This window comes from Mesoplodon densirostris, chromosome 10 (genome assembly GCF_025265405.1).
Source record: "Mesoplodon densirostris isolate mMesDen1 chromosome 10, mMesDen1 primary haplotype, whole genome shotgun sequence".
Classification (NCBI taxonomy): Eukaryota; Metazoa; Chordata; class Mammalia; order Artiodactyla; family Ziphiidae; genus Mesoplodon; species Mesoplodon densirostris.
This window is the reverse complement of record NC_082670.1, coordinates 78,599,526-78,621,306: the sequence shown is the minus strand read 5'-3', so window position 1 is coordinate 78,621,306 and position 21,781 is coordinate 78,599,526. Positions and strand designations below refer to the sequence as shown.

General features: G+C 48.7%; 1 long non-coding RNA gene across 1 annotated transcript; it reads right to left on the bottom strand.

Annotated features, from left to right (window-relative positions):
- Positions 1-6,249: 6,249 nt before the first annotated feature.
- Positions 6,250-21,069, bottom strand: LOC132496660 (uncharacterized). Its single transcript, XR_009533510.1, has 3 exons — positions 20,991-21,069; positions 11,456-11,515; positions 6,250-6,579 (listed from the first exon to the last, which is right to left on the bottom strand). It is a non-coding gene; the product is annotated as an uncharacterized LOC132496660 (long non-coding RNA).
- Positions 21,070-21,781: the final 712 nt, after the last annotated feature.

Genomic DNA, 21,781 nt, shown 5'->3' with positions numbered 1-21,781 from the left:
TTGGCCAGAGATGTGTGCTTCCCCGAGACGTAGTGATTTGTTAGTGCGTCACCTGAATCCTAGCCCATAATACAGCCCCCAAGAAACTGACTGCTCGGACTTCCCTGGTGGTCCAGTGGTTAAGACTCCGTGCTTCCAATGCAGGGGGCACAGGTTTGATCCCTGGTCAGGGAAGTAAGATCCCACATGCCATGCGGCGCAGCCAAAAAAAAAAAGAAACTGACTGCTTGGACAACTACAATTCCAGGACAATTCCAAGTAAGTGAAAAGATCAGATTTCATTCTGTGTATGTAATAAATTCTTTGTTTCAAAAAGAAAGAGGAATGATCTATTTTATTAACAGGAAATCGGTTTCTCCACATCCTGCCTAAGTAAATTTTGAACCACTGTTTTTAAAATATCAAGTTGAGGGGATGCCAAATTATAAGCCTGCCCAGGGCACCTCTGTGTCTCAGTCTGGCTCTGTATGTGCATAAAAAAAAACAACAACAAAGAAACCTTGGAAGGATTTATAGGAAACAGTTAAGCAAGCCAATCACTAGGAGGTAGAATTATAAGAAGTTTTACTTTCTACCTTAACGAGTTTCTTTCTTCCTTAAATGTTTTGAAACATGCACTGTTGGTGGGAATGTAAAATAGTAAAACCATTTTGGAGAGCGGTTTCTTAAAAAGTTAAACGTATGATCCAGCCATTCCACTCCTAGGTAATTACCCAAGGGAAATAAAATCATGTGTGTATAAAAGGACTTGTACTTGGATGTTTGTACCAGCTTTATTTGTAATTGCCCAAAACTGGAAACATCCAAAGGTCCATTTAACAGGTGAATGGATGAACACACTGTGGTGCATCCATACAATGAACTAGTCAGTACTCAGCAATAAAAAGTAAGGACCTACTGACACACACAACAACATAGATGAATCTCAAAATTATTATGCTCAGTGAAAGGAGCCAGGCAAAAAAAGAATACATACTGTATGATTTCATTTATGTAAAACTCTAAAAAATGCAAGCTATTTATAGTGACGGAAAGCAGATCAGTGAGTGTCTGGGGATGTAGGGGGTAAGTGGGGAGGGATGGGAGGGAGAGATTACAAAAAAGTATAAGGAAACTTTTTGGAGTGATGGATATATTCCTCATTTTGATCATAATAATGGTATCATGAATATATATTTGTGTGTGTGTTTATGGGTATGTATGGGTGGTTGTGTAAAAACATCACATTATGCACTTCAAATATGTGCTGTTTACTGTAAGTATATCATAACAAAGAAGAAGAGAGAAAAGAAAAGAAAGAAGAAAAGAGAGGTAGGGAGGGAGGAAGGGAAGGAAGGGAGGGAGGGAGGGAAGAAGGGAGGGAGGAAGGAAGAAAGGAAAGAAAAAAAACAAATCTTTTTTTAAGTTTATGGGTAGAAAAAAGCAAAGGCACACCCACATTAAAATGTGTGCTCTTTCACTTGTAAATCTCCTGGTCTCCTCTACCTATCATTGCAGAAAATGCATCAAATGTGATCTTTAATTCAGCTCATTTTAAGACTATCTGTTCCTTTCTCTCCCCCATGTCCCCCACCAAGTGAAGCGGAATCCTGCTGAAATGGAATCAGATAAGGTTTCCTCGCTCCACTATGGCCCCCAGCTTCTCCCCATGGAGCTTACAGGCTGCGAGGAATGTGATGGCATGTTTAGTTTGGAGCAGACTTTGGCCAGTAAATACACTCTCAGCTCAGACCAGAATCAGCCCTGATAGAAGATAGGCCCTTCCATAATAGATGGAGGTCAGTCCTCTGTCCAAAAGCTCCATGTAGATCTTTAACAGTGAGGGGAGGGGAGGGGAGAGGAGGGGGAGGCGGTAACCACAGCATTCTCCTCAGTATCACTGGAGCCTAACTGGGAAAGCTCTTGGCTACAGAAGCTCACTGAGAAGTAACAAGAAAACAAGCAGAACATGGCTGGCCAAGCTTAACGTGGTCTCTGATGGTCCCCCGTTCTCCAAGTATGAGAGGTTTGCACCTCTGTTGGCCTCAGTGGTTGACCAGCCATGTGATCCCAAGTTGGTTAGGACCAGAGGGAGTCCACTGGACCAGACGGCTTTCTAGAACGCAAAACTCTAGTAGCAGCAATGATAATCATGACATCTGGTGCTGAGCACACATCTATCGCCATGTTTAATCCTTACACAACTCCATGAAGTAGGAACTGAGTCCCAGAAAGGTTAAGCAAGCATCCTATTAATAGGTCTGAATCCAGGGCCCATGCTCTGGGCCATAGCACCACACTGCCTCCCAGGAAACTGTTGGAAGTCCAGGCATGGCAGAGATTCTGGACTCAGACCCAGGTTCAAATTCCCATTCTGCATTGATGAGTTATGCAGGAATAATAATAATACCCACCTCACACTTGCAAAATCACGTGGGTAATGAGGGCTGAGCATAGCAGGTGATCAGGAAGTGGTAGCTGCCATCATTTTCATCACCATCATCATCACTATCAGTGTCCAGAAGACCATCCAAAGCTGCTTCTCAATAAAAGAGAGACAAGGACCAGCATTGTAAATAGTAAAGGCTGGGGCTAGGACCAAAACCTAGGCAGTGGCTCAGAACCTGTGATCCAACAACTACAAATTTTAATTTCAGTATCATATTTTCCAGTTCTGGGACTTACATTTAATTATTTTTTTATAGTTTCCAGTTTCCTGCTGAAATTCTTGTTATCTAATTTCTTGAATGCCTTAATCACAGTTATTAGAGTCCCACCTCAAGCCTGGGGTTTTATTAAGGAACCGCCACCATGGGTCAGTCCTCACTCCAATTTTTGTTCCCCCAGACCTTGAGACACCAAAGCTCTGCCAGCTTCTTAGCCTCTCAGCTGCCCCAGTCAGTACACTCCTTGAGGGGAAAAGCAACTCCCAGTTACAGGCTTGTCTTTCTCAATCATTTCTAGGTGCTCTTGACAGAAGGGGTGACCTCATACTAGCTCACCTGCCATGGCCAGAAGCAGGAAGCACCAGCCCTCCCCCCAACCCCATCCTCTTGCTGCTTCTCTGCCAACATGGATAAAGACTGCAAAATTAAAAAGCAAAAAGAGAAAAGATAGGTGACATTGCAGTTTTCAAAGTTGTGTTATTTACTTATTTGGGAGACATTTTCCTCTATTTCATTTCAAGAAATACTACACGATATAGTTTCTGAAGGAAATGAATGATAAAAGCTGCCATTTATTGAGCACTTCAAAAGGACTTAATTGTTTTAAGCATTTTACGTGTATTAACTCAGTCCTCATTAAAAGGCTGAGAGTAGGTTTTGCCACCTCCACTGCCATGGGTGAAGGAGCCAAGGCCCAGAGAGGTGAAGACATTGGCCCCAAAACACACAGCTTTTTTTTTTTAACATCTTTATTGGAGTATAATTGCTTTACATTGTTGTGTTAGTTGCTGCTGTATAACAAAGTGGATCAGCTATACATATACATATATCCCCATATCCCCTCCCTCTTGCATCTCCCTCCCTCCCACCCTCCCTATCCCACCCCTCTAGGTGGTCACAAAGCACTGAGCTGATCTCCCTGTGCTATGAGGCTGCTTTCCACTAGCTAACTATTTTACATTTGGTAGTGTATATATGTCCATGCCACTCTCTCACTTTGTCCCAGCTTACCCTTCCCCCTCCTCGAAGACACACAGCTTGTACAGCATAGAGCTGAGACACAGACCCAGGTCTGGCCAAACATTCTTCTTTGTGACCTAAGAGCAAGGCATGAGTAATTATAAGGAATTAGAGTATCTGGACTTGAAAGGGCAAGAAAGCCCGAAAAAATTTGCAGACAACAGAAAGAAAATGGCTAAGGAGGATGAAGCAATGTCTAGGGGCAAGAAAGAGTTCTGAGTTCCGTTTGGTGAGCCCCAGCTTTGAGGACAGGTAACTTTGCCTCAGTGTCTTCATCTGTAAAATGGAAATGATAAAAGCGTTTATCTTACCCCTTGGGCTGTTCATTCCAGGACTTTAGCACTCAACCGCCTTTCCCATTTCCCAGCTCCAAGCAGAACCTGAGACCTTCCCTGTTGAGGGAGGTTTGCTTCAGGTAGAGGAAAACTAGGATTCAGCCAGCTGCACACCTGCCCTGAGCCAAGCCTCATCCTCCTTTGGAAGGACGCCAGGCCCTGCAGGGGGGCAGAGAATGGAGAGGGTGCTTTCCCAAGCCAAATGCCAAATCCCTCCAAGTCTGGATGGTCCTACAGGGCAGCGAGGCCCTTCCCACGCAGTCACCCCACACTCAGAGGGCTCACTCAGCCACTCAGTCTGTGCGCGTTTACTGAGAACACACCAGTCAATCAGGACTCTCCTGGTTGCAGGTGACTGAAACACAGCTGAAAGTCTGAAAGCAAAAAGAGAAATGATTGTCCCTGTAACCAGACAGTCCAAGGGGGTGGTTCAGATGTGTCTGGATCCAGGGGCCTAGGTGACACCTTCAAGATCCACCTCTCTCCCTCAGGGCTCTGCCTTCCCCTCTGCTGGCTTCCTGCTCAGGCAGGCCTCCCCATGTGGTGATGAAGCCGCCTTCCAGCTGCTCCAGGTTCACCTCCTAGGCAGCCCCAACCCAGAGAGAGCTCCTTTTTCCCAGAACTTCCAGCAAAAGTCCAGGGCTGATGCTAGTTGGCTCTGCTGAGCCTGACCCGTTCTCACAGTCTGAGGGACGTGGGCCTCCCCGTGCGCAGCCCTGGACTGTACGTTCACCCCGCCTGGGGGGTGCAGGCAGCCATCTCACTGTTGATATGGGGAGGCATCGAGGACAGATTTGCTGAGCCCCGCCTCTGCCAGACACTGTTCCAAGTCCTGTAGAGGTATTTAAATCTCACAGAACTCTGTGAGTTAACTGCCATCAGGTGGGGCGGGAGGGGCCGTATAGGAGTGGGGGAGTGGGAGGTACGAACTATTGGCTGTAAGAGCGGCTCAGAGATGTATCGTACAATACGAGGAATATAGCCAATATTTTGTAGTAACTGTAAATGGAAAGTAGACTTTAAAATTTGTATAAAGGGCTTCCCTGGTGGTGCCGTGGTTAAGAATCTGCCTTCCAATGCAGGGGACGCGGGTTCAATCCCTGGTTCGGGGAGATCCCACATGTCGCAAAGCAACTAAGCCCACGCGCCACAACTACTGCGCCTGTGCCCTAGAGCCCACGCACTGCAACTACTGAGCCCACGTGCCACAACTACTGAAGCCCGCGTGCCTAGAGCTCATGCTCTGCAACAAGAGAAGCCACCACAATGAGAAGCCCACGCACCGCAACGAAGAGTAGCCCCCGCTCACCACAACTAGAGAAAGCCCAAGGGCAGCAATGAGGACCCAACACAGCCAAAAATAAAATAAATTAAATAAATAAATAAAATTTTAAAAATAAAATTTGTATAAAAATAGGGACTTCCCTGGTGGTCCAGTGTTAAAGAATCCACCTTCCAATGCAGGGGATGCAGGTTCGATCCCTGGTCGGGGAACTAAGATCCCACATGCTGCAGGGCAACTAAACCCACCCGCCACAACTACAGAGTTTGCAGCCTCAACAAGAGAGCCCACGTGCCACAACTAGAGAAGAGAAAACCTGCACACCACAACTAGAGAGAAGCCCAAGTGCCTCAACTAAAGAAAAAGCCCGAGCGCCACAACGAAGGGACTGCGCACCACAATAAAAGATCCCGCATGCCTCAACGACTCGATGCAGCCAAAAAAAAAAAAAATTGTATAAAAAAATTTTAATAAAGATAAAGAAAATAGGAACATACACACAAAAAATACCATCAGGCAGGTGAGGAAACTGAGGCACAGAGAGGCCAAGTTACCCCAAATTGCACAGTTGGGAGACAGCAAGGCATGGCCTCACACGCGAGCACCTACAGAGACTGCCCTCCTAACCATTGCACCACACGGCTTCTACCATTTCTCCCTCAAGCTCTGGCCACACTGAATCATTTCAGTTCCTCAAATGATTGAGCTTTCTCTCCCCTCCTGGCCTTTGCACTCGCTCCTCTTCTGTTCAGCACCCGCCCTTTCCCTTTCCTCCCAGTCTAGGCTGAAGCAAGCTCACACTCAGGAAGTCTTCCCTGACCCTTCAGACCAGACGGGCCCTTCTGTGTGCTCCCAGCCCCAGGCACCCCCTGAGATGGGTTGCAATTGCCCGCTGCTTGATGATGTGCCCGCCAGGTGTCAGCTGTTCTCAGGAACCATGCTACATCTGAGCAGTTGGTAGGGGACGGGCTGGTACAGTAGTTGCATTCGTTTCCTGTGGCTGCTGTAACAAATCACCATAAATGTAGTGGCTTAAATCAACACAGGTGTATTCTCTTTCAGTTCTGGAGGCCAAAAGTCCAAAGTCAGTTTCACTGGGCTAAGATCAAAGTGATGACAGGGCTGGTTCCTTTTGGAGGCTCCAGGGGAGAATCTGTTTCCTTGCCTTTTCCAGCTTCCAGAGGCCACCTGCATCTCTTGGCTCATGACCCTGTCTTCCATCTTCAAAGGGAGCAGTGTAGCATTTTCAAATGTCTTCCTCTCTGTTTCTCTGGTTTGTCATCACATTGTCTTCTGTCTGAAAGACACAGGTGGAGGATACCCTCTTATAAGGACTGTTGTGATTACATCGAGCCCACATGGATAATCCAGGATCATCTCTCTATCTCAAGATCCTTCCCTTAATCACATCTGCAAAATCTCTTTTGCCATAGAAGGTAACAGTCACAGGGTCCGGACGTGGACTACTTGAGGGGCTACTGTTCGTCTACCATGGAGGTGAAGTGTGAGGACTCCGAGCCTGGAAGCCTACTCCTTTTTTTTTTTTTTTTTTTTGTGGTACACGGGCCTCTCACTGTTGTGGCCTCTCCCGTTGCGGAGCACAGGCTCCGGACGCACAGGCTCAGCGGCCATGGCTCACGGGCCCAGCCGCTCCGCAGCATGTGGGATCTTCCCAGACCGGGGCACAAACCCGTGTCCCCTGCATCAGCAGGCGGACTCTCAACCACTGCGCCACCAGGGAAGCCCTGGAAGCCTGCTCTTGAACCCATGTGGTTCAACCTCTAACTTGCTGTGACCAAGTGATTTAACCTCCCTGTGCCCCAGAGGGCAGAGGGCAGGAGGTGACTGAGTAGAGTCGTTTGAGGAACCGAAAGCAATTCAGGCTGGCTGCAGGACAGGGTCACGGGAGGAGCCGCTTGGCTTCAAGCTCTGACTCAGTTTCTGCATCTGTGAAATGGAGATGATAACGGTCCCTACCTCATAGCCCTGGCTGTCGGAGGATTAAATGAGTCAAGACATGTGAAGTGTTGAGCGTGGTGCTTTGGCACAAAAACACTCGATAAATGTTGGAAATTAGATGTTGTCTTAGTTTGGGTTTCCTCGCAAGCAGACCCAATTCTAGGATTCAAATGCAAGACATTTATTTGGGAAGTGATCCCACAAAGCACTAGCAGGGGAGGTGAGAGGTGAGACAGGCAAGGAAGGAAGCCCATAAAGGTTGCATTAATGAGGGGCTGCTCCTGGGACGAGGAAAGGGGAGGAGCTGCGGGCTTTACCATCAGTAATTGGTGGAGGGCTACTGGGAGAGGGGGAGCTGTTCATTCGAGGCCCTTTTGGACTAAGACGTACAGGCAGAGTGTGGACTTAACGATGACTAAATAAGTTAGTTTATGAAAAGCACTCACCCAGTGAGCAGGTGACCAGAAAGTCATCAGGCAGAAGGTCTTGGCTGCCAGCAGCTGGAAGTAACTGGCGTAAGCTGAAGGGGGTCTGGGTGTGTGCTGAGCGTGTGCTATAGTCATACCAGAGACCATCCTGCCCTGGGGGCCTGGACTCTGGGGACTACACACACAGTGGCATCCCCCGAAGAGTGTGGCTCCCCCTGTCTTGGAAATGGGCAGGGCCAGCACTGAGGGCCGAGCCTTCTGGGCCCCTCAGAGCAGATGGGAGAGGCTCTTACACAATGTCATGTACTTTCTCCAGGACAGGCTGAAGTGGAAATGTTAGCAGGTCCCCACAGGTCTTGACTGCAGGTGCCTGACAGACCAGCTCGGCAGCCCAGGGCCCCAGAGGCCCATAGGAAGGTGGTGTCTGTGGGCAAAGTCCTGATGGGGGATGGAATGACAGGCATGTCCCTGTGCAGTGAAACAGTGAGGTGTGAAGGGCCCAGGGGTGAGGGGTCCATCGGTAAAGGCAGGGAGGAAGATGACCTTTTAAAGAACAGAGGCCATGAGGCTGTGTGGATTTGGGTGGAGGGCAGGGCTGTCGTGGCTTTCTGAGATATTTCAGGCATGAATAATGCTCAGATTGCTGGGGTGGACACGGAAAGAAAAGTGGGGAGTAGTCCTGAAAGATGGAGAAAGGCCAGCTACTCTGCAGTCACTGCAACTTGAGGCCTCAAAGGCACTTCCCTGCAGCAGTGAGGGATGAAGGCTGTTCCAATTTCAGGGCCCCAGCAGGTACCTCATGGCAAGGCCTGAAGCCCAAGGAACAAGGTTGGTTTGGACATCAGGCCAGAGCTCTGGGATGCTGCAACCCAACAGCTTCCCAGTCCTCTCTCTGCTCTAAACCCTCGAGAAGTCCAGCTGACAGAATGTGGCCCACTGCTCAGAATGTGGGATTCGGGCCAGGCCTTGACCTCATTTGAGGTTCCAAAAATAGACCTTTTTTTTTTGAGGTACTACTCTAATCCTGGGGCCGCCTGGCTCCATGATCTGTAGATATGACCTTATCTATCTTTTGAGAGACAGAAGAGGAAAATTCAGTGTTACCTGCTAGTCTCCTTGATCCAGGAGAGTCTGTGGTCAAGGACCAGACAGCCTGGGTTCTGATTCCAGCTCTGCCATTCACCAGCTGTGTGACCTTGGGCAAGTTACCTAATCTCTCTGAGCCTCCACTAACTTCCTCTTAGTACATGCGTTGATCATAATCACACAAACCTGGTAGAATTGTAATGACTAAACAAGTTAGTTCATGTAAGACACTCAGCACAGTGCCAAGCACATAGGAAGCCATTGACTTCTCTAGTTAGTGTGTATTATCTCATTAATTCTGATAGCAACTCAAGCTGTGCTCACCCAGTGCCTGTATGTCCCCCTCAGAGCAAATCATCTTGCTGTGGTGGATTATAACTTCCTGCTAACTTTTCAGATTCTTCCACAGAAGTTCCCGGAGCCAGGAACTCAGCATTGTTTGCCGCTTTTCCCAGCACAGCACACAAGTGCTCTAAAGATGTTGATTTTGAAAGTATCCCTGCTTTACAGACCAGGAAGCTATGGGCAGAGGGTTTCAGGGACATATTCATGGTTCCCTAGTAATGGGGTCATCCAACTTACAGTCTCCAGCCCATGCCATTCTGCCAATCTGCAATTCTTGAGCACATTTTGTATGTCAGGCCTTGGACCGGGCACCAGGGAGAGACACAGAAAAGAAGGTAAACCTTAGCCCCGTCCTTCAGCATCCTTATCTTTAAAAGGGAGATCATACACTTTTCAAAAAGAAAGATATCCAAATGGCCAACAGGTACATGAAAAGATGCTCAATATCACTAATCATCAGAGAAATGCAAATCAAAACCACAATGAGATATCATCTCACACCTGTTAGAATGGCTATCGATAGCCAAAGAGATAACAAGTATTGGTAAAGATGTGGAGAAAAGGGAACTCTGGTGCACTGTTGGTGGGAAGGTAAACTGGTGCAGCCAGTCTGGAAAACAGTATGGAGGTTCCTCAAAACATTAAAATAAGAACTACCATATGATCCAGCAATCCCACTTCTGGGTATATATCCTAAGGAAATGAAATCACTCTCTAGGAGAGATATCTGTACCCACATGTTCACTGAAGCATTATTCACAGTAGTCAAGACATGGAAACAATCTAAGTGCCATCAGTGGATGACTGGATTAAGATATTACTCAGCCATAAAATAAAAGGAAATCCTGCCTTTTGCAACAACATGGATGGACCTTGAAGGCATTATAATAAGTGAAATAAGGCAGACAAAGACAAATACTGTATGTTTTCACTTGCATGTGGAATGTAAAAAGCTGAACTCATAGAAATAGAAAGTAGACTGGTGGTTGCTAGGGCTGGAGCGTGAGGGAAATGGGGAGATGTTGGTCAAAGGGGACACGTTTCCAACCCCAGAATAAGTTCTGGGGATCTAATGCACAGCATGGTGGCTGTAAATTAACAATACTGTATTAGATACTTGAAAGTTAAGAGAGTAGATCTTAAATGTTATAACCACAAGAAAGTGGTAATTATGTGAGAGGATGGGGGTGTTAACTAACCTTCCTGTAGTAATCCTTCATTACACTGGACACCTTAAACTTACATGTTGTATGTCAATAATATCGCAATAAAGCTAGAAAAAATGGAGATCATACCATCTCCCTCAAAGGGCTCCTGTGGGCTGAAGTGAAGTTTTGACTGCTAAGAGCCTGGCACAGGGTCCAGACTGAGGCAAGGGCTTGGTTACTGGGTGCTAGTACTGGTCTGTGGGCCTTTTCTTGTTCCTTCATCTGAAATTTCCCTTTTCTCCCTTCAGGCCTCCCAAGCTTGACTAGCACCCACTGAGCCAAGTTGTCACCTCCTCCAAGAAGCAGCTCTGCTTCACAGGCTGGCTTAGTTCCTTCTTCTGTGATTTTTTTTTTTTTTTTTTTTTTTTTTTTGGCTGCACCACGCAGCATGCAGGATCCTAGTTCTCTGACCAGGGATCGAACCAGTGCCCCATGCAGTGGAAGTGCGGAGTCCCAACAACTGGAACCCCAGGGAAGTCCCCTGTGATCCTAAAATGCCCAAGATTTTGATGCATTCCCCAAACTGGGTTAGTTCTGGACCAGACTGTACACTCTACGAGAAGGGGCCTGGGCCCATCTCAGCCACAGCTCTATCCCTGTTATCTGGCAAAGGATCAGCCACATAATAAATGCTGAGTGAATAAAGGAAACAAACAAGTAGAAAGGAGAATGGATGAATGGATGGATAGATGAACGACAGGTGAATGGTTTGATGGGTGGATGGATAGATGGATGGGAGAATGGATAAATGATTGAATGGGTAAAGGGATGAATGAATGAAGAGGTGCCAGGCTGAAAGGGAGCACTTCATCCTGCAGGTTGTGGATAGTACTGGGCTGTGGGGCATCCACACATGTGTGGCCTGGAGCCTGACAGTTCAGGCCTGAGGAATCTACATCCCGTCCCCACCCTGGGTGGGGTACTTGCTCTACTCTTATTTCCACAAGGCAATTAACTGCAACCACCTTCCATCCAGGCAGACAGATTCTAGAAAGTCAAACAGCCTTTCCCTCCCTGACTAGGAAGAGTGACAAGGTCTTGCCATCCACCAGTGACTGGCTTCGGGATCCTTGAGTTTGCATTCCCCCAAAGCTCACAGCCCCATCTTTTTATTTTCCTTTTATATATAGCAAAACATTATACTCACTAGCCTTCTGTTTTATCTCAGGCATTTAGTCTCCTGTGACTGCTTCTGGAATTTATCCTCCTGAAAGATAGCATTCACCAATAGAAATCATATGTACTCTGCACTTGATTTTATTTTCATTTGACATATTACCTTTTCATGAGAACAGATACTACTTACCTGTGTAACTGCTGGTAGCTGTGCCAGGCCCTTGCTCTGCAGTAATGTAATTTATTTAATCATCCATCATGTCAGACAACTTGTGTGCTTTACAAGGTCTCGTTATGGTTGGGTGTAGAATAGTGTGGCCAGCGTGCTACCTTTGTGTAAAAAAGGTGGAGCAAAGTATGTATATTTACCTGTCTGCGTATAAAATACCTCTGGAATGATTCATGAGAAAATGGTAACATTGTTACTTTCAGGGATAGAGATGGGGAGAAAATTTTTGCCTTGGATCCTTTGGTATCTTTTGCACTTTAAACCACGATTTTTTTTAAAAAGTTAATTAAATTAACATTAAAAAAATCAAGGTTTCCTGCCCTGTCCCACTTGAGGGTGGCTTAGACTTATAGACTCACTTCCAAAGAGTAGAGTTTGGAAAGTGAACAAAATAGTAACTTCACAGTAGAGAAGCCTGACAGACACCACCTTAACCACAAGCTCAAGGTGAATCTCACCAGCGGCGTCATGTGGGTGCCATGGACTCCTGATAGGATGTGACGAGAAGGGCACTTCACCTCTGTGGTGTTCTCTCTAAAAACTTATAACCCAGGTCTACTGGGGAGAAAACCACACAGACTGGTGGGCATTGGACAGGTGACCTGCCATTCCTCCTCAAGACCATCCACATCTTTTTTTGGCAGCGCAGCTTGCAGGATCTCAGTTCCCCAACCAGGGATTGAACCCGGGCCCTCAGCAGTGGAAGCGTGGAGTCCTAACCACTGGACCACCAGGGAATTCCCAAGACTGTCCATGTCTTGAAAAACAGGGAGAAACTGTCACAGACTAAAGGGAAGCCATGATAAGTAAATGTCATGTGCTTCCCTGGATTGAGTCTTGGAACAGAAAGAGGACATTAGTGGAAAAATCCAGGTGAAACCAAAATCAAGTCTGGAGTTTAGTTAATAGCTGAGTGCCAGTGTCAGTTTCTTGGCTGTGACAAATCCACACAGTAATAAAACGTTAATAATGGGGAACTGGGTGAAGGAACTCTCCACATGATCATTACACCTTTTCTGTAAATCTAAAATGATTCCAAAATTAAAAGTTCACTTAAAAAAATAAAGATTTCCCAAGTTTTAATTTAAACAAAACAAATAGCCCTACTATACCCTTTTGGATTAGGAGCCTGAGTCCGCTTTTTTCTTCTTCGGTCTGTGGTTGCAGGAGCACTGAGTGTTATGAGTCGGAAGGATGGGGACATTTCCCACATTTCCATCAGCACTTCTGCTGATGGAGGTCTGATTCAGGCCTGGTGTTTGTCTGGGGTTGGCTGAGGCTGTTTCAACACGAGAAATTGCTGTTACCATATAAATAAAATTAGTTCCCTTGCTGTTGAGGTTTGCATTTGTTCATTCACCTTAGATGGTGTCCAGATGTTTTCTCTGGGGGAAATGGCTTCAGGCTGAGGGGGTCTGGAGGCTATTGTTTTGGTGCCACATATGCTACTGGCCAGCAAGATGCCAGCTCTCGAGTGCAGAGTTTCTGAATCTCAGTTTGCCTAACCATAAAATGAGATGATAACTTCTCTCTCTTAAAGAACATATGAAAGCACTTTGCAAAAGGTATGATCAGTTCAAATATAAGACCTCAAACTTTTCTACTGGGGGAATAAGTGCAGCATGGAAAGTGAGCAGTTGAGAGTTGAGGGTGGGGTGGGTATAGCCCAGAGCAGCCGTCTTCAAAATATGATTTTCTTTTGGTGCTGGGGCGATGGTGGAATCTCAGATTTTAGCTTTATTTTTACTTATTTATTTTTTAAAATAAATTTATTTATTTATTTCTGGCTGTATTGGGTCTTCATTGTTGCGCCTGGGATTCTCATTGCAGTGTCTTCTCTTGTTGCGGAGCATGGGCTCTAAGCACGCAGTCTTCGGTAGTTGTGACTCACTGGCTTCGGTAGTTGTGGCTCCCGGGCCCCAGAGTGCAGGCTCAGTAGTTGTGGCGCACGGGCTTAGCTGCTCCGCAGCATGTGGGATCTTCGTGGACCAGGGCTCAAACCTGTGTCCCCTGCATTGGCAGGAGGATTCTTAACCACAGCGCCACCAGGGAAGCCCCTGATTTTAGCTTTGAAATTCATGAAACTTGACGTTCTAGTCCATGCAGGGCACACACTAAAGGCCAGGGTCAGCTCCATGGGCATGCTGCCCGTGCAGTCGACAGAGCTGTGTGCTTGGAAGGGCCAGGCACTTAATTTAATGCTCTGCTGTCACCATCTTGAAATTCTCCATACTCTCTGAACCAGGGACCCTACATTTTCATTTTACACCAGGCCCTGCAAAACTATGCAGCCTGTCCTGCTAATGGCACTCAGTGTACATGTGTGAAGGCTACAGGCCAACTGGGATTTTGAGGGCAAGGAGAGGAGTGGCTGGAGTTGCAGAGGAGAGGAGATGTGAAGCTGTGGCCTCAGGAAAACAACTCCTAGAGAAGGAGCTGCAATGGGAGGTAGGATTTTCAGGAAGTCTTGCTCTACTAGGAAACTTGCCTTTTAAATTCCTAAGAAACCACCAATAAAATTTTCGTTGCTGATGGTGGGTTGGATTTGTTTTTGGAGGGAGTCCTGTGTCAGGACTGGGTTCCACTCCATCTCCTGCACCAGGGAGGAAGGCAGGGAGCATGTGCTGGGTGTGCCCTGGATGCCAGCTGCCATGTTGGGTGTGTTCACGCCGAGAGGAGAACAAACCAAGAAAGTAGGGCTGAGGGGCCCCGGCCATTCTCCTTGATCCCTGTTCTAGGCTGAGTCTGAGCAGGGCATCTGTTATGTCCCTGGGTCTCCAATGCTGGGATCTTGAGGGGCAGGGACAGTAGGGCTTTTGAGGCTGCCCTGGGCCTCAGCCTTTTGCTTTGTGCTGGAACTCCACTTGGAGGCTGGCCAGCCACCTCCCGTCTCTGACTTTATCCCCAGCCACGCCTCTTGCTGTAGCCCCACCTGCGCCCCGCCTGGCCCCTCCTCCACATCTTTGCTCCCACTTGAAATCACAGCCCTCCTAATGCTCCAGTGCAAGTCCTACCTGGTCCTCAGGGCCAAGGCTGCATCCGGACCCTCTCTCTAAACACTCACAGCACCCGGACAATGGTACAGTCAGTGTTTGCTGGGCCACTGTCTCAAGGTCTATTTGTTTATGAGGGTTGATGTGTTGGGTGTCCAGCCCCCCTGCAGTTCCCACAAAAGTGCAGCTTAGTAAATGGCTAAGTGTGTGGGCTCTGGAGTCAGAGACCTGAGTTCAAATCCTGTCTCTACCAGTGTGATCTTGGGCACCTTACCCAGACTTCCTGAGCCTCACTGTGCCCAGCTAGAAGGTGAGAATGGTGTCATGGGTTTGTTGAGAGAATGTATAAACGAGAGGACAATTAACTGTGGCTGTTGAAGTTATTATTATTGTTATGACTGGGGATGGATGAGGAGGACTCTGGACAGACTCAAATAATATAGACAATAATGGCCAGACTTAGCGTGTTCCAGGCAGTGTTCTAAGTGTTTTATGTAGGAGTTATTTAATTCTTATGATAACCTGGGAAGCTGGTATTATTTCCCCCATTTTACAGAGGGGGAAACTGAGATCCACAGAAGTGATTATTAAGTGGTTGGCCCAAAATTACAGTAACAGGTGGAGCTGGGATTTGAATCCAGACAGTCTGGCTACAAAGCCTGTACCCTCACCCACTCACTCTGCTAGCCCTCAGACAGCACCACGCTGCTCCCTGTCCCCAGAGCCTGGGCTGGGCCACTACCTGCCTCTCCTGACTCTTCTGGTGCTGGGTGCCACCACTGCCAAAGGAAGGAACTCTTGGTCTTTAAATACTTTAGCTTTCCGGGTAGCTAATATTTACTGAGCAAAAAGAATGCCCCAGGAACTATGCAAAAGATTAAAATATCTCGGGACTTCCCTGGTGGCGCAGTGGTGGATGAGATGCTCCCTTTGTCTCTCCCCTTTAATCTACAACCAGTAAAATAAGCACAGCTCAACAAAGGTGCCTCTGCCCAACACAGTGGAACGCCAGAGAATTCCATATATCTGTATGTGTAAAGGTGGCTGGACTGGAACACATGAACCTGTTTACACAGGAGGGAATTAAGGCATAGACACTTACCTGAAGTCACATAGCTAGAGAGCGGAGGGGGAGCTGAAATCCAAATGTGGCTTGTCTCTTTTTTTTTTTTGGCCGCACAGCCAAAAAATGTACTCACAGATGATACATTATATGATGCCTCTGACTACCAAGAATGAGAACAGCTAACCAGCACTGGGCTCTTTCCAGGCTTTACATGCACTACCTAATAACCTAGATAATTACTCCCTAGGTGATATTATTATTATTAACTCTATTCCCATTTCACGAATGGGGAGAGCAAGGCACAGAAAAGTCAAGTAGCTTCCTCAAGGTCACGCAGCCAGTGAGAAGCAGAGTCAAGACTTGGCCAGCAACAATTTTACACCAGAGCTTGGGTACCAACCACTGGCCCATTCTGCCTCCCACTCCATGAGCAAAGAGAGACACTGTGTTTACCGTTCCCAGTTTAAACACCTGGTGGGGTGATGTGTCAGTCTGCCAACATTTACTGAGCACTTACTGTGTGCTGAATGAGCCCTGTGCTGGGAGCCATGGGGAATTCCAGTGAAAAGGCCCCAGGCCTTTCTAGGTGTACAGAACTTTAACTCACCATAACAACTTAAAAATCCATATAATGGCCACAGATGATTTCAGTGCAAGCTGGGTACTTTAAGTGACAGTAGGAGCAGAATGGAGGGGCTTGGCCCATAGGACAGTCCAGTAGGGCTTCACAGAGGTGGTAACAAACCCATAAACCTCTTCCAGGGCTTCAACCAGGATCTAACAGCGCAGCCTTCCAGAGACAGCAGGAGGCAGATTTTGCAGGGAGGTGGTGCCCTTGCCCACAGTCTGCTTTGCCCATTCCTGGCTGGCCCAGCTGGCACTTCAGCTCAGACCTTGGCCCTGGCCTGTCTCCTGAGCCTGAGTCAGGGGAACACAAAGCCTGGGGCCTCCTGGAGTGCAGACACCCAGCCCAGCTGCTGGGTGTTCTCTGGGCAAGGACAGCCACCAAGTCTCAGATCCTGAGGGTGTCTCCTCCATCCTGAGACCACTGGCTCCTCCTTAGCTGGCCTGGATCCAGGACTGGTCCATTCATGCTGCCTGATTACTCCTGTAGCACTGAGTTCAAGCCCTAGATCTGTCATTCACAAGCATGATGTCAGCTAACCCTGCTGAGCCTCAGTTTCCTCTTTTCTAGAATGGGGGTGTTAATAGTACTGACTCTGCAGTATTTCTGGGAGGATTCGGAGACAAGGCCTGCGGGCTTGTCTGGGCTGTGAAGCTCCCATCACTCACATGTCTGTACACTGACAGGCTGGGCCAGCCGGGGAGGGACTATCTCTATGCATTGGATGTACACAACTTTTTCAGTCTATGAGACAAGTTATGAAAGTTATGAAAGTTCAGTGACTAGTATTTAATGCTGACCTACTACTATAAAGTATTCTATTCTATTTATATGACTTCAGAGACTCTTCTGCACTAGGACACCCTCCCTCCAGTGTCCAACAACCAGTGCTAGCCCCAGGGCGTGGGGCAGATTTGCGTATTTATTTGTCTGTTCAGTAGGCTTAGATGTCCAGGATCCTGTTTAAGGTTTTAGGATGCATGCCTTCAATACATAACTTTTTTTTTTTAGTTTTTATTTATTTATTTTTGGCTGCGTTGGGTCTTCACTGCTGTGTGTGGGCCTTCTCTAGTTGTGGCGAGCAGGGGCTACTCTTTGTTGTGGTGCACAGGCTTCTCATTGCAGTGGCTTCTCTTGTTGTGGCACATGGGCTCTAGGCATGCGGGCTTCAGTAGTTGTGGCGCACAGGCTTAGCTGCTCCACGGCATGTGGGATCTTAGTTCCCCGACCAGGGATCGAACCTGCATCCCCTGCACTGGAAGGCGGATTCTTAACCACTGGACCACTGGGGAAGTCCCTAGCATTACTTTTCTTGATTGACTGTTTTTCCTTTGTTCCTCTATTCCCTCACTTCCCTAATTGTTAACTTCTGTGCCTGCCATTTGGAACTCAGGGAAGGTCTAGAGACTAAAGCTTTCTCTATAAACAAAAAACAGGGGACATGGAGGGGCTTTTGTATCTGGAAGGCCCCACAGGGTCCTACTTGGTTTCAGTCCCCCCTTTTCTTTTTTTTTTTTTTTTTTTTTTTGCGGTATGCGGGCCTCTCACTGTTGTGGCCTCCCCCGTTGCGGAGCACAGGCTCTGGACGCGCAGGCTCCGGACGCGCAGGCTCAGCGGCCATGGCTCACGGGCCCAGCCGCTCCGCGGCATATGGGATCCTCCCAGACCGGGGCACGAACCCGTATCCCCTGCATCGGCAGGCGGACTCTCAACCACTTGCGCCACCAGGGAGGCCCCCCCCTTTTCTTTGATACGCCTCAATTCTGAGGAGAATGGGGGCAGGACAAAAAAAGAGAATAAAGTTTTGGATAGAGAGGTTAATCATAAACTCGGCAGAGGAATTCTGTTTTAGGGGGACTCAGTTTCAGGACGAAGCCCCACAGTGATAACCTGCTCTTTAACACATTCAGTATCAACGTCTTCTACCCGTCCACTTCCCAGCTTCCTGAGGTCCTCACCTCAAGATCTCCTTTGGGATCATCTAAGTCAGTAGTTCTCAACCAGGGGCAATTCCCCCGGGGACATTCGCCAAGGTCAGGAGACTTTTTTTTTTTTTTTTTTTTTTGCAGTACGCAGGCCTCTCACTGTTGTGGCCTCTCCCGTTGAGGAGCACAGGCTCCGGATGCGCAGGCTCAGCGGCCATGGCTCACGGGCCCAGCCGCTCCACGGCATGTGGGATCTTCCCGGACCGGGGCATGAACCCGTGTCCCCTGCATCGGCAGGCGGACTCTCAACCACTGCGCCACCAGGGAAGCCCCAGAGGAGACGTTTTTGATTGTCCAAGTGGCAGACAGGAAAGATGCTACTGCTTCTAGCAGGTAGAGATGCTGCTAAACATCCTAGAGTGCACAGAACAGTCCCCGACAACAAAGAATTATCTGGCCTCAAATATCAATAGTGGAACTTCCCTGGCTGCCCAGTGGTTAAGACTCCGTGCTCCCAACATGCTCCCAATGCAAGAGGCATGGGTTTGATCTGTGGTCAGGGAACTAAGTTCCTGCATGCCACAAAGTGAGGCCAAAAAAAAAAAAGTCAGTAATGCTGAGGTTGAACATCTCTGACTAAACTAAGACACTGAGTGGCCCCTCCCTGTTGATAACCCTCTAGCATCCTTGGCCAGACAGGCATGGCCCAGAAGAGCCCCTGTGTGGAAAGGGTAGATGGGTGGGGAGCTGGCCCCTGGGGTCACCTGGCTTTTGCCTGCCTCCGTCTCTTCCCCTTCTACCTCCCACCCACTCTGTATGGTTCTGCTGCTGTTCTGGCCCCACAAGAAGACCCAGGGTGAGGATGGGCATGGGAGAGAAGGCTTGGCCAATCATAAAACCCCACCCCAGACCACTGGGATGTTGTTCAGGGAGGCACGTGGCTCCAGATAAGCCAGTCAGAATTTGCTCTGGGACTTTTCCGCCAGAGACTCTCCTTCCACCAGGGCCTGAGAGCTGGCAGGACATGAGCCTGAGGCGTCCAGCAGGCAAGCAGAGCTCAACGTCAAACCTGACTAAGAAATGCTGAGGGGCAGAGGCTTGACAAATAGACAATGACACAGATCAGAACCTTCCCTTTTTTGGAATTGCTTTTCTGTCTTGACTAATAGGGCCTTGTCTCTCCCACTGGGCTGGGAATTTCCTGTTCTTTTATCTCATCTCAAGCACCCCGCCTCCTCCCCCTTCTAAGAGCCTGGAAGACAGGCCTGCCCCACAGCAGAGTCACCCAACTGCTCATTTATGACCTGGGGTTGCTCACCTCCCCGTCTAGCTTGTGGCGAACACCTGAGCCAGTCTCTCACCACATCACACAGACGAACAGACTGGGCTGGGGAAGAGCTCTGTCCACCTTGCTAGGAAGGATCCCCCGGGGCAGATGTCTTCTGTGGCTCCTTTGAGGACTGGATGTAAGCTATGGATGGCTCCCGGGGGTTCACAAAACTCCTGATGCCCATTCCCTGCCCTATGTATTTTGGTTTTTCAAGAGAGCTGTCTCTGAATTTTGGACCCAGCTTGAATCCCGAATCTGCAGCTTCCTGGCTGCATAAATCTGAGCAATTCACTTCCTCTCCCTGAACCTCAGTTTCCTCATCTGCAAAACGTGGAGAGTGGTTAATACCAGCTGCCCAGGGGTTTTATTGGAGTAAAGATTAAAGGAAATAGTACAGGCAAAGCCCTTAGTCTAGTGTCTGGCACTTAGCAAATAGTCAACACCTTGGGGGAATAATAATATTCTGGAAATATTTTCTGCTTGAAAAATAGAGGAGACGCCCTGGGCCACCCCTCCCATCTTAAGCTAGCAGGTCAAGGACTCCTCCGGTCTGCGGCCAGCTGTCAGTAGGTGGGTGTGGAGGCCGGACCCTCTCCCACCAGGGAAGGGCCTGGCGTTTGCACCCCGTCTCCCACCCCGTGGACCCGACACACCCAGACTCCGCCTCCCACCCCATGGACCCGACACACCCAAACCCCCACCCCTGTGAGTCAGCCCCACTCCTTGAGGCGCAGCAAAACCCACAAGTCACTTCCTGGCCGCCCCAAACAAAGGCCTAGAACCCGCAGTCCAGGAACTGGCCCCTTATCGCTCCTCAGGCCTGATAAGAAGGGCAGGAGGGTCTGAGTCAGCCAGTAGTAGCCGTTTCACAGCTCTCCCTTGGCCTCAGGGCTGTTCCCAGCCCAACCTGGGAGCTCAGAGCCCCTCCACTTCCCCTTCTCTTCATGCTGCCCCGAGGGTCTGCCATTCAGCCCTTCGGCATCATTTCCAGAAGGAACCAGCCCAAAACTCTGGTAGGAGCAGCAGGGCACTCAGTGGAGTACTCCCTGGAGTTTATCAGATAAGCATGCACTTCTGGGGCCTAGGGAATGGGACAGGGGACAGGAACAGGGTGAAGAAGGAGGACAAAGGTGAAGGGAGGGGCGGGGCCACGCCCTCCCACTGGAGCACGCCTCTGGGAGGGGCTCAGGCTGCAGCCTCCTCAGTGGCCCCCCAGCCTCCCACCTGGCTCCAGTCTGATCCAACTATCCTCCACCCAGCAGCTAGAACCACCCTCTTTTAAGCCACATCTTCTTGTCCCACCCCTGCTGTAGCTCCCACTGCCCTTTGGGGAGAGGCCAGGTTTTCTCCTGACTGCCAAGGCCTCATTCTTGTCATGCTCCAGATGGAGCTACTCACAGTTTCTGGAAAGGAACTTCTCGTGCTTCTGGCTCTTGGCTGCTAGCACTCAGAGGAAGTGGGTATCATAACTTTCTGGGTGGGTGAGTAGACGTTTGAAGGAAGGCTTCCTAGAGAAGGGGGTACTTGAGCCGTCCTAGCATTCTGACAAGAATGATGGAGGCACAGGAGAGGGACACAGGCAATTACCAAACAAGCTGACAACACCAATTCATTCAGCTTCCACCTGAGTAAGCAGCCTGGACTCTTTCCAGGAAGTGGCTTCTAGTGGAAAGAGCTGGAAACTCAGCACTTAGCAGCTCTGTGACCTTAGGCAAGTGTCTCTCTATGTCTGATCTCCCGTGAGGCCACCTGTCAGGACTGCCAGGAGAGAGGAAAGCCTGCAAAGTATATAAATGCCCAGTAGGTGCTTAAGCCATTCGATCTGTGAGGGGGTTTTCTCTGGGTTGTGTCTCTGGTCCAAGTCAAGGGAAAGGACCAAGCTTAGGGGGAAATGAGGCCAGCCTAACCCAGATTTTCCAATTGTTCCTGACCGCGTGTTTGCTCCTTGGGGCTGGAGGGAGGAAATTCCCTGCACAAAGACAGGAAGGCAGAGGTGCTCTGTGGCAAAGGCAAAGCTTACAGTGGCGCCTGGTACGATGAGAGAGTCCACAGCACCAAGAAAGCCAGGCAAGGGAGTCACAGCAGAGGCTCCAACACCCTGGCACCTCTCACCATCTAAGCACGTCAACTCAGGATGTCACGGGGCGGGGGGACCGAGGCCCTGACAGACTGTGGACCTGCCCTAGGTC